This window comes from Sinocyclocheilus rhinocerous, unplaced genomic scaffold, assembly GCF_001515625.1.
Source record: "Sinocyclocheilus rhinocerous isolate Xijiao unplaced genomic scaffold, SAMN03320098_v1.1 scaffold1320, whole genome shotgun sequence".
In the NCBI taxonomy this organism is placed as follows: domain Eukaryota; kingdom Metazoa; phylum Chordata; class Actinopteri; order Cypriniformes; family Cyprinidae; genus Sinocyclocheilus; species Sinocyclocheilus rhinocerous.
The window spans coordinates 81,149-90,903 of record NW_015652132.1 but is presented as its reverse complement, the minus strand read 5'-3'; the positions used below and the strand labels follow the sequence as shown (position 1 = coordinate 90,903).

The 9,755-nt window shown below is 36.9% G+C and overlaps 1 long non-coding RNA gene across 1 annotated transcript; it reads right to left on the bottom strand.

Annotated features, from left to right (window-relative positions):
• Nucleotides 1-4,986: 4,986 nt before the first annotated feature.
• On the bottom strand, nt 4,987-7,714 carry LOC107713544 (uncharacterized). Its single transcript, XR_001636903.1, has 3 exons — nt 7,653-7,714; nt 5,527-5,760; nt 4,987-5,073 (listed from the first exon to the last, which is right to left on the bottom strand). It is a non-coding gene; the product is annotated as an uncharacterized LOC107713544 (long non-coding RNA).
• Nucleotides 7,715-9,755: the final 2,041 nt, after the last annotated feature.

Sequence of the window (9,755 nt, the reverse complement as noted above, 5' to 3'; positions counted from 1 at the left end):
TCAGGGAGGACGAGGAGCAGGTCTTGTTAGTGGCTCCATATTGGCCCAACAGGACCTGGTTCCCGGAACTGATGCTCCTCGCGACAGCCCCTCCCTGGCCAATTCCTCTGAGGAAGGATCTGCTTTCTCAGAGACGGGGCAACCTTTGGCACCCGCGTCCAGAACTATGGAAACTCCATGTGTGGTCCCGGGATGGGACGCGGAGGTTCTAGGTGACCTACCCCAGGTGTCCCCCGCCACTCTCAAGGTTTACATTGCTGCTATTTCTGCCCATCACGACCCCGTAGAGGGGAGGTCTGTGGGGAAGCACGATTTGGTCGTCAGGTTTCTTAGGGGGGCCAGGAGGTTAAATCCTCCTAGGCCTCCCTCCCTACCCCGTGCCTTGAGTTTGGACCGGCTGATTCCAGTGCAACACTGAGACCCCGGCCCGGCTTCGTGCCCAAGGTTCCAACCACCCCTTTCAGCTCTTTTTCTGTTACGGAGGACAGCAGAAGGGGAAGGCTGTCTCCAAGCAGAGGATGGCCCACTGGATAGTGGATGCCATCACCTTGGCCTACAAAGCACAAGGTGCGCCCTTGCCCGCTCAGGCTGCGTGCTCACTCCACTAGGGGTGTCGCATCGGTCCTGGGCGCTGGCTCGTGGTGCCTCGCTAGCAGACATTTGTAGAGCTGTGGGCTGGGTGACTGGAACACGTTCGCTAGGTTCTATAGCCTGCGTGTCGAACCGGTTTCTCCCTGTGTTCTCACCAGAGCATGTGAGCGAAGCGGAGCGGTATGACGCTCCGCTACGTTTTCCGCTCTATGGATGTGCGCTCCACTCAGTCGCTCTAACCGCCCAAGCAAGCGCTCCGTTAATATTCCGCTCACGCTCGCCGTAAACCAATTCCCGCTCAGATCCAGCTCTGACATAAAATTTCTCTAGTAGGCCTAATTGTTTACTGTTTGTACCGAAATTCTTGGATAATTGTCTAAAATTAAGCATGCTTATAAATAGCAATTATCATGTTTCAGAGCTAAATTCTTATATTCTTCTTAATTTTATTAATTGTAATGTATTAATTAAAATGTATTAAATATATGAATCTAACCTTAGCAAACCTACCTAAAATGCAAAAACTGAAAAAGTCTCACACACGCGAGATGAAATGTGCGTAGATCTTTACAAAATACACCTGGATTATAAAGCCTGTGAAAAGCACACACAAGATAAAATGCACTTAAAGAACGCTTGGATTATGAACTGACGTAAATGAAAGAAACACTTTCTAGTGTCAAGTTAAAATAGACCATAACTGCGGGGAATGTCTACTGGATATTAGAATTTACTTTAAGAAACATTAGCTTGGACAAAGCGTCAGGCTTCAGGCTCATTCGGTGTGCCCGGGAAAGCAATCCAGCGGCAGAAAACACTCGCTCAGCGCTGGAAGAACCACTGGGGATGCTGAAGATTTTGCGGGCGACCTTGGCTAGTTGAGGGAGGGATCCAGCACTGGTTTTCCAAAATCCTAGTACTGGACTTTTTCCCACGAGATCCACTTTCTGGCAGAGTTTAGCTCTAACCCTAATCAAAGACACCTGAGCATGCTAATCAGTGTCTTCAGGATCATTAGAAAATCACAGGTAGGTGAGTTTTATTAGGGTTGGAGCTAAACTCTGCAGCGCATTGGCCCTCCAGGGCAAGATTTGAGAAACCCTGGTATATATTTTAAAATATTGCTTATTACTTATAAATCCCTGAATGGTTTAGCACCTCAGTATGTGAACGAGCTCTTATTGCATTATAGTCCTCCACGTTCGCTGCATTCTCAAAACTCTGGCAATTTGATAATACCTAGAATATCAAAATCAACTGTGTGCAGCAGATCCTTTTCCTATTTAGCGCCCAAACTCTGGAATAACCTACCTAACATTGTCCGGGAGGCATACCGTGCTGCACTGCAAAGTTATATGTATACGGTGATTATTGTTTATTATTGTTTTCATTTTGTGTTCTCTGTACAGTATAATATTGCACCATATATTATTTCCTACCTGTATTGAGTCCTTATGTATACTGTGTATATTTTTAATACTGTATATGTGTTGCAAATATATTCAATACTTGTCATCCATACTGTCACACCGGGACAAGACCACAGGAACCAGATGAGTCCTCTGCACAATGTGACATTGCTGCAACCTCGAATTGAACTGCTGGTTTCGTCTGACCAGAGGATAACTGGCCCCCCGTTGCAAATATATTCAATACTTGTCACCATACTTGTCATGCTGCAGAGTTTGCACAAAAGCATTTCTCCACATGTATACTTGCGTTCATGGTATTGTGATAATAAAGTGATTTAATTTGAATTGGTCACATGTCTTTTGTTCATCAGTTGTACTGTTGTGCTGGATAACAATTGCAAATTGTTTATGACATGGAAGAAGATTATGATAGGGACATGGATTTGAAGAAAACCAGGAGAGCTCCGAAGATGAGCAGGAAACTGGATGCGATTCTTTGGTGCTCAAGACATTTCACCATGCATTTGGGTTGCTTCATCTGATTAAAATAATATGGTTTTAACATAATCCATTTTTATTTCACTTGCATATCATTTGTCTTAATATGCTACTTTATCTGTCTTTACACTGTATCCTAGTAAAGTATTGTACATGGTGTTGGATAATAAAGTATGGTGTATTAGGGATGGTGTTTGGTAAATACACCATTTAATTTAGTAAACAATACATATAATTACCATGATTGTTTTAATTAAGACATGAACATTTCGACATATTAATGACATTCAGATAGATGAAGGGCAGGCTGAAAGCTGCATTAGAAGAGACTGCATGGACTATACTGCTGCAGGCACTTCATGCACAACTGAGCGTGATGAACAAGGGAAAGATCAACATGAATCCTGTTCTGTGTTATAATGATGATCATGCACATTACTGATGTTTAGCACCTGAGGAGGACAAAGATGAGACATTTTTTTTACAGAGATTTACAAATTAGGTCTTTTATATTATGATTCTTTGCATTGCATGAATTGTATGGCTTTTGCACCATAAACTGCACACTGTCACATAATGTCTTACTGAATGACACATTGGCCTTGTGTAATAGTACAATGAAGTGTCACAATATGTATTTGTTGTCTTTGTTTACTGTCAGCACTGTATTATTGCTCTTGATCTAATGAAATAAATAGTCCATTCCAAATGGGCACTGATGTAAATTTTTTTGGTGTCTTTATTCTAAGATAACTTATGACTTACAACGTACATAATGGGATGTTTTTGAAAAGACAATCTAAAAAATGTGACTCAACACAGTTTGTTATCCATGATAAGAATAGATCTGTGTATTTTTTACCTGCTCTTCCATCCCCAGAGGCCCAGTAGAATCCTCTGGAAGAGCAAAACAATTTGAACATTTCAAATGGCTGTAAATCAAAATCTGTTTATAGTGTCAAAGAGAAAATTGGCAATGTTGACTAAATAATGTTGGACACAGTTTTCAAACATACATAGAAAGGTGGTATAAAGGTGTTTAAAAAGTGCTCTTAGTAAAATACCAAAATTCAGCCTGCCTCTCAAATATGTCATAGATGTTTGCACAATGAACATGCTTAGATATCCCTTTGTTCAAAAGAGATAGTATTTTTCCCCATTTCATTATTAAACATTTTAAACTACATTACCCATAAGTGTCTGCCATTCATAAGCCTCACCCATAAGCCTCTGCCATCGATGGAACATGAAAAACATGGTGCTGTTATTTGTAGTTCAATGAAGTTATGCTTAGGGTTAGGATCTCAGTAAAGTGGTCATTTCTCACAATATAGCAACTTTTTGAAAAGACAATCTAAAAAATGTGACTCAACACAGTTTGTTATCCATGATAAGAATAGATCTGTGTATTTTTTACCTGCTCTTCCATCCCCAGAGGCCCAGTAGAATCCTCTGGAAGAGCAAAACAATTTGAACATTTCAAATGGCTGTAAATCAAAATCTGTTTATAGTGTCAAAGAGAAAATTGGCAATGTTGACTAAATAATGTTGGACACAGTTTTCAAACATACATAGAAAGGTGGTATAAAGGTGTTTAAAAAGTGCTCTTAGTAAAATACCAAAATTCAGCCTGCCTCTCAAATATGTCATAGATGTTTGCACAATGAACATGCTTAGATATCCCTTTGTTCAAAAGAGATAGTACTTTTCCCCATTTCATTATTAAACATTTTAAACTACATTACCCATAAGTCTCTGCCATTCATAAGCCTCTGCCATCGATGGAACATGAAAAACATGGTGCTGTTATTTGTAGTTCAATGAAGTTATGCTTAGGGTTAGGATCTCAGTAAAGTGGTCATTTCTCACAATATAGCAACACTGCATTTTTAACTGAAGGTATTACTGACGTAATAATAACAGCAAAACATACTTTGCAACAGTAAGCATTTTTTAATTTGGGTTAAAAGAAAGTCTAATCACAGCGTGTCCTGCGAGTGCCAAGGGAACTTCAAAGCCAATGGCAATGCAGTTGAGCAGAAGCGTCACACTTACTTGTCCATATATGGTAATTTATAACAGGATCTTCCAGGTTCTTGTGGTGAATGGAAAGATTCAGTTTATTTTCCCCCACTAAATATAAAACTAAAACGACAGATTCGCATTGTGGGGTAAACCTGATTCAGCAATAGATTTGCTGATTACAGTTATTTATTTTCAAACAAGGACCTAATATTTCCATTTGTATACATGCTTTACACTAATATTAATTAATGTACAATATTTAAGCTCAACGTTTTTGCATATACTGTATAAAAAAATAAATTTATAGTGTATTAAATGTATACATTTAATCACTTTTGTGTTTCCTGGAAATGTATGTCCAATCTTGCCATTCTTAGCTCTACCAGCTGAACTAAAGGAATAAAAATAAATAAATAAAATAAAAAATACAGGCATAAAAATTGCACACATTTGTAGTCATTTCCATATCAGTGTTTATTGACATGTCAAACTTTTCAGAGACAAACATAGTGCCCATAACAGCGTTCTCTCTCTCCAGTTTGTGCCACTATGAAGAAATAAAAACAAAAAAGCAGTTATTATAAAAATAATAAATTATAGTGAAATATAACAACTTAAAAAATTACTGATCGATAAAGTAATTAATAGGTACACACAGAAATATGTAACAGAAAACCCCTTTAAAACAACATTGGCTAATATTCAAAAAATAAAAAATAAATTAAAAAATGGTTAACTTGTTTACAGATAATGTTATAAGAAGCGAAATAAAAAAATAAATTCAAGACAAACTAAAATTGTTAATAACAATTATAATTTTATAAATCGTTTTCAGCAGGAAAATGCATTTCTATCATTAAATGACCTTAAAGGTTTCAAACACACACACACACACACACACACACACATAAACATAATATGCAATTCAATAACATTAAGTTGATGCAATTAATTAAATAATGTTAAAAAGAAAGAAACATTTGTATCATTTTTACATTACCATTTTTAATTATTTGTCATGTAGAATACACTAGGTGGGATGGTGATAGTGACGGGAGTGTTCACAGTAAAGATGGGAGTGTTGACTAGAGGAGAAATTAATACAAGTAGACATGCTAAGACTGGAAGTTGGCAGTAAAGGGTCGAGAGCAGATTTTGGAAGGGCTGGTTCCGGCCATTGGGTTTGATATTGTGAAGAGCTGATGGAGAAGGACTAAGTAATCTGTGAGAAATCCTGCAAGACAGGAAAAAAGAGAATTTATCACATGATGAACAATAATAACATTGACAACAAATGGCAGACAACAACATAACTGCAGCGTGTATAACTGTAAACAGAACTTTATCGTCTGTTGGCGATGCTAAAATAGGTATTATAGTTGGTGTGAGCAGACTTAAGTGATCTAATTTGGCCAAATTAACTGAAGATCTGATGAGTCACATGACATGTTAAACTAGCATGTCCAGACTTGCTTTTTAGACAGATGTGTTCAATAAAAATCAACATGGAAAGAAAGGCAGACTCTGAAGTGTGGACAGCAGTGTTGGGGAATAGCTAGCTACAAGTAGCGACGCTACTAACGTAACTACATTTTTCAGTAGCTTTACAGTAGCGACGCTACTTTTAAAACATTGTAGCTTTTCCTGTAGCTAACTACTTTTTCCAGCAAGTAGTGGTACATTCCGTTTTGCGTTCTGACGAGTCACGAGGCTGTAATGCATTGAAGCAGCAGCGTCTTTTTCTGACTAGATCACAAACTAAATTTGTTCATTACCGCCATCTGTTGTGATATCACGCATCGCGCGGCTTTACAGTCTGTCCACCTACAAGAGATCGTCTGATGATATTGCAAAGGATGTACAGGAGTGGATATCACATGAATCAACTGTTATTTACGCAAAACCAAGATTAAAATGCGGTCTACGTCAAAGACTTAAAGCACATACAAGAGGTGAACAATAGCCTTTTTAAACTGATTATTTTTTCTTCTTTATTGCACTCCAGATCAAATGTCTATTTTAATAATACTATTATTAATTATTTTTATAATTCATAATATAATCTGCCCCCCCACAGTTTTGTAACGAACACTAATCGAACAGAAAATAAAATCACAATATAGTAGTGTGCTTATCATTTGGCAAAAAATGGTTGCGGCGGGATTCACGCAAAGCGCAGTGTTCACGCGCGCAGCTGATGATTGACGTCTCCATTCACAGTCAGTAAATACCGCATGTGCTGTGAGTTTAACCTGCTTATTTTATGACTCCTCCGTATCCAGTTTAAGTTGCATACATTTTGTTCTTGCATTGATGTTTGTAGCAATATATTAATATAACTAAAACAACTATTTAACAATACAGTGTTTTATTATTGTGTGTATCGAATAGTTTACAAAATCAAATGCTTGGGACACTTTTTGTCATTGAAATGGAAAAGTGTCCCAATCAACCTAAATTCATCCTACTCTTTGAAATCATGATTGCATTTCAGTATGTTGTTTTAAACCCCAAATATTTTACTTATAACTTCATTATAATTTTTCATTAATAATTATTTAGTTATTTGTCTTGTTAATTGTAAAAAAAAAATAATAATAATAATAAAAAAAATTGAATGTAGTTTCAATGTAGCTAGCTACTTTTTGACAGTAACTTGTAGTGTAGCTAGCTACTTTTTCAGAAGGGTAGCTTGAATGTAGCTTAACTACTTTAATTTATGAGTAGCTTGTAGCTGGTCAAGCTACAGTTTCAGAGTAGCTTCCCCAACATACTGTTAGAACGGGAAGAGACGGCACCAATTTGTAAAGGCTAATAAAGAATACAATGGACTCAATATAAACTTTATGATACAAACACTCTGACTACTTACAATGGGCACAATCTGCATGAGAGTTGAGGCAATGGCCAATGACAGCAGGAGTAAAAGCCGTAGAATTTTTGCACGAGTACACTTGTACAATATCATATGAATTTGCTGAAATTGCATGAATAATTACTACTTTGACGTAGCACAGGGTTCGTACTGATGGGGTCGTGGGGTATGTAAAAAAGTTTAAGAAACAACAAATGCGGTGCAAAATGTAACTATAGTAAAGTACTGTCATGGTGCTCAGACCAACGTACCATTGGAAATGTTTGCCTTTGCAGCTTTTGGTCTTCTCCGTAAATGCACAAGATGGTTAAATTCATCCCTCTCCACAAACAAGACGGGTTTGTCAAGAGTTTGACAGGCCCTCCTTTGGTCTTCCTTTTCAGCTGAAATAAAGAAAAAAGAAAATGTTGTTGTTGTTTTAATACATACATGTTGAGACAGTATATTTGACAAAATATTTGAAAGGAAGGACTATAAGGAAGGTTATTAACACATAAAGTAAGGATAAATGAATTAAAGTAAATCAGTTATAACTAAATGTCTTCAACATTACCAGTGAAGTGTTGACCCTTTGAAGGACTTCAGCTTCCCTGGCAACTTCTTCAAGTTCAGCATTGAGCTTCGAGTTCAAGTTCCCTGTTAATACTAGCAGCTTCCTGACATTACTGATCAAAATTTGATTCTGAGCTTTGAAAATATGCCATGATGAACAAGAGAAAGGAAGAAAGAAAAATATGTGTAACTGAATTATGAATCACAGTTCAGAATAATAGGCAAGGAAAATCTGAGAGAGAGAGAGAGAGAGAGAGAGAGAGAGTAATGGCTTCATAAAGAGCTGCTGGATACTAAATGTAGTTGTAGGAGATGGAGATGTATGTGATCTGAAGAAACTGCAAGACAGAAAAAACATTGAATTACAATTACATTACAAAAAGGTATTAAAGGCATGGCAAGTGATGTGCTTAGTGCTTTCTGTGCTTTAACTACAAATACCACATTAAAACTACGTTACTGTGGGTAGGAGATGGAGATGTATGTGATCTGAAGAAACTGCAAGACAGAAAAAACATTGAATTACAATTACATTACAAAAAGGTATTAAAGGCATGGCAAGTGATGTGCTTAGTGCTTTCTGTGCTTTAACTACAAATACCACATTAAAACTACGTTACTGTGGTAAAACCATGGCAAGTGATGTGCTTACTGTGCTTTAACTACAAATACCACATTAAAACTACGTTACTGTGGTAAAACCATGGCAAGTGATGTGCGTACTGTGCTTTAATTACAAATACCACATTAAAACTATGTTACTGTGGTAAAACCATGGCAAGTGTTGTGTTACTGTGCTTTAACTACAAATACCACATTAAAACTACGTTACTGTGGTAAAACCATTGTAAGTGTTGTGTTAATGTGCTTTAATTACTAATACCACATTAAAACTACGCTACTGTAGTAAAACCATGATAAGTGCTGTGTTACTCTGCTTTAACTACAAATAGTACACAGTAACGTTAGTTAACTTTACTAACGTACTAACAGTTAACGTTACTATTGTAAAATCATAGTATATAAATAGTACACAGTAGATACAGTTATTCTGGTAAAACCATGTTTTGTTGTGTTACTGTTCTTTAACTAAAGAGTACACAATAAACGGTACACATGTAAAAGCATGGTACCGTGTTTTAACTGCAAATACCAAAGTAAAACTACGGTTACACTTTATTTTGATAGTCCACTTTAGACATTCTACTAACTATAAGTAACTTTGTAACTACATGTCAACTACATGTCAACTAATTCTAATTAATTTGCAACTACATGTCTACTAACTCTCAGAGTTAGGGTTAGGGTAGGTTTAGGGTTAGTAGGATAAGTTGACATATACTTGCAAAGTTTCTGATAGTCAGTATGTTGTATGTTGTTGACCCATCAAAATAAAGTGTTAGAAGATATTAAGCAGACAGTCTACTAATACTCTAATGACTGCTAGTTGACATGTAGTTGCAAAGTTACTTACTGTTAGTAAAATGTCTAAAGTGGACTATCGAAATAAAGTGTTACCAAAACTACAGTTACGACGGGAGATACATGATATGTGTTTTGGTTACTGAGGTTTTATTACACATGACATGGTTGAACTACATGTTACTATGGTAAAAACATGGTAAATACGTGGACTTTTACATGATCCCTTTCCACCACAGGCGAATTTCAAATGAATATCACAATGAAAACTAACTTTATAATGCTGGCGGGGTCCGATTGAATGATCTAAACGTCAAACAGGTTGAATGGGACAAACAGTGTCCAGTATCGATTTAAAACACCACATAATTTAATTCATA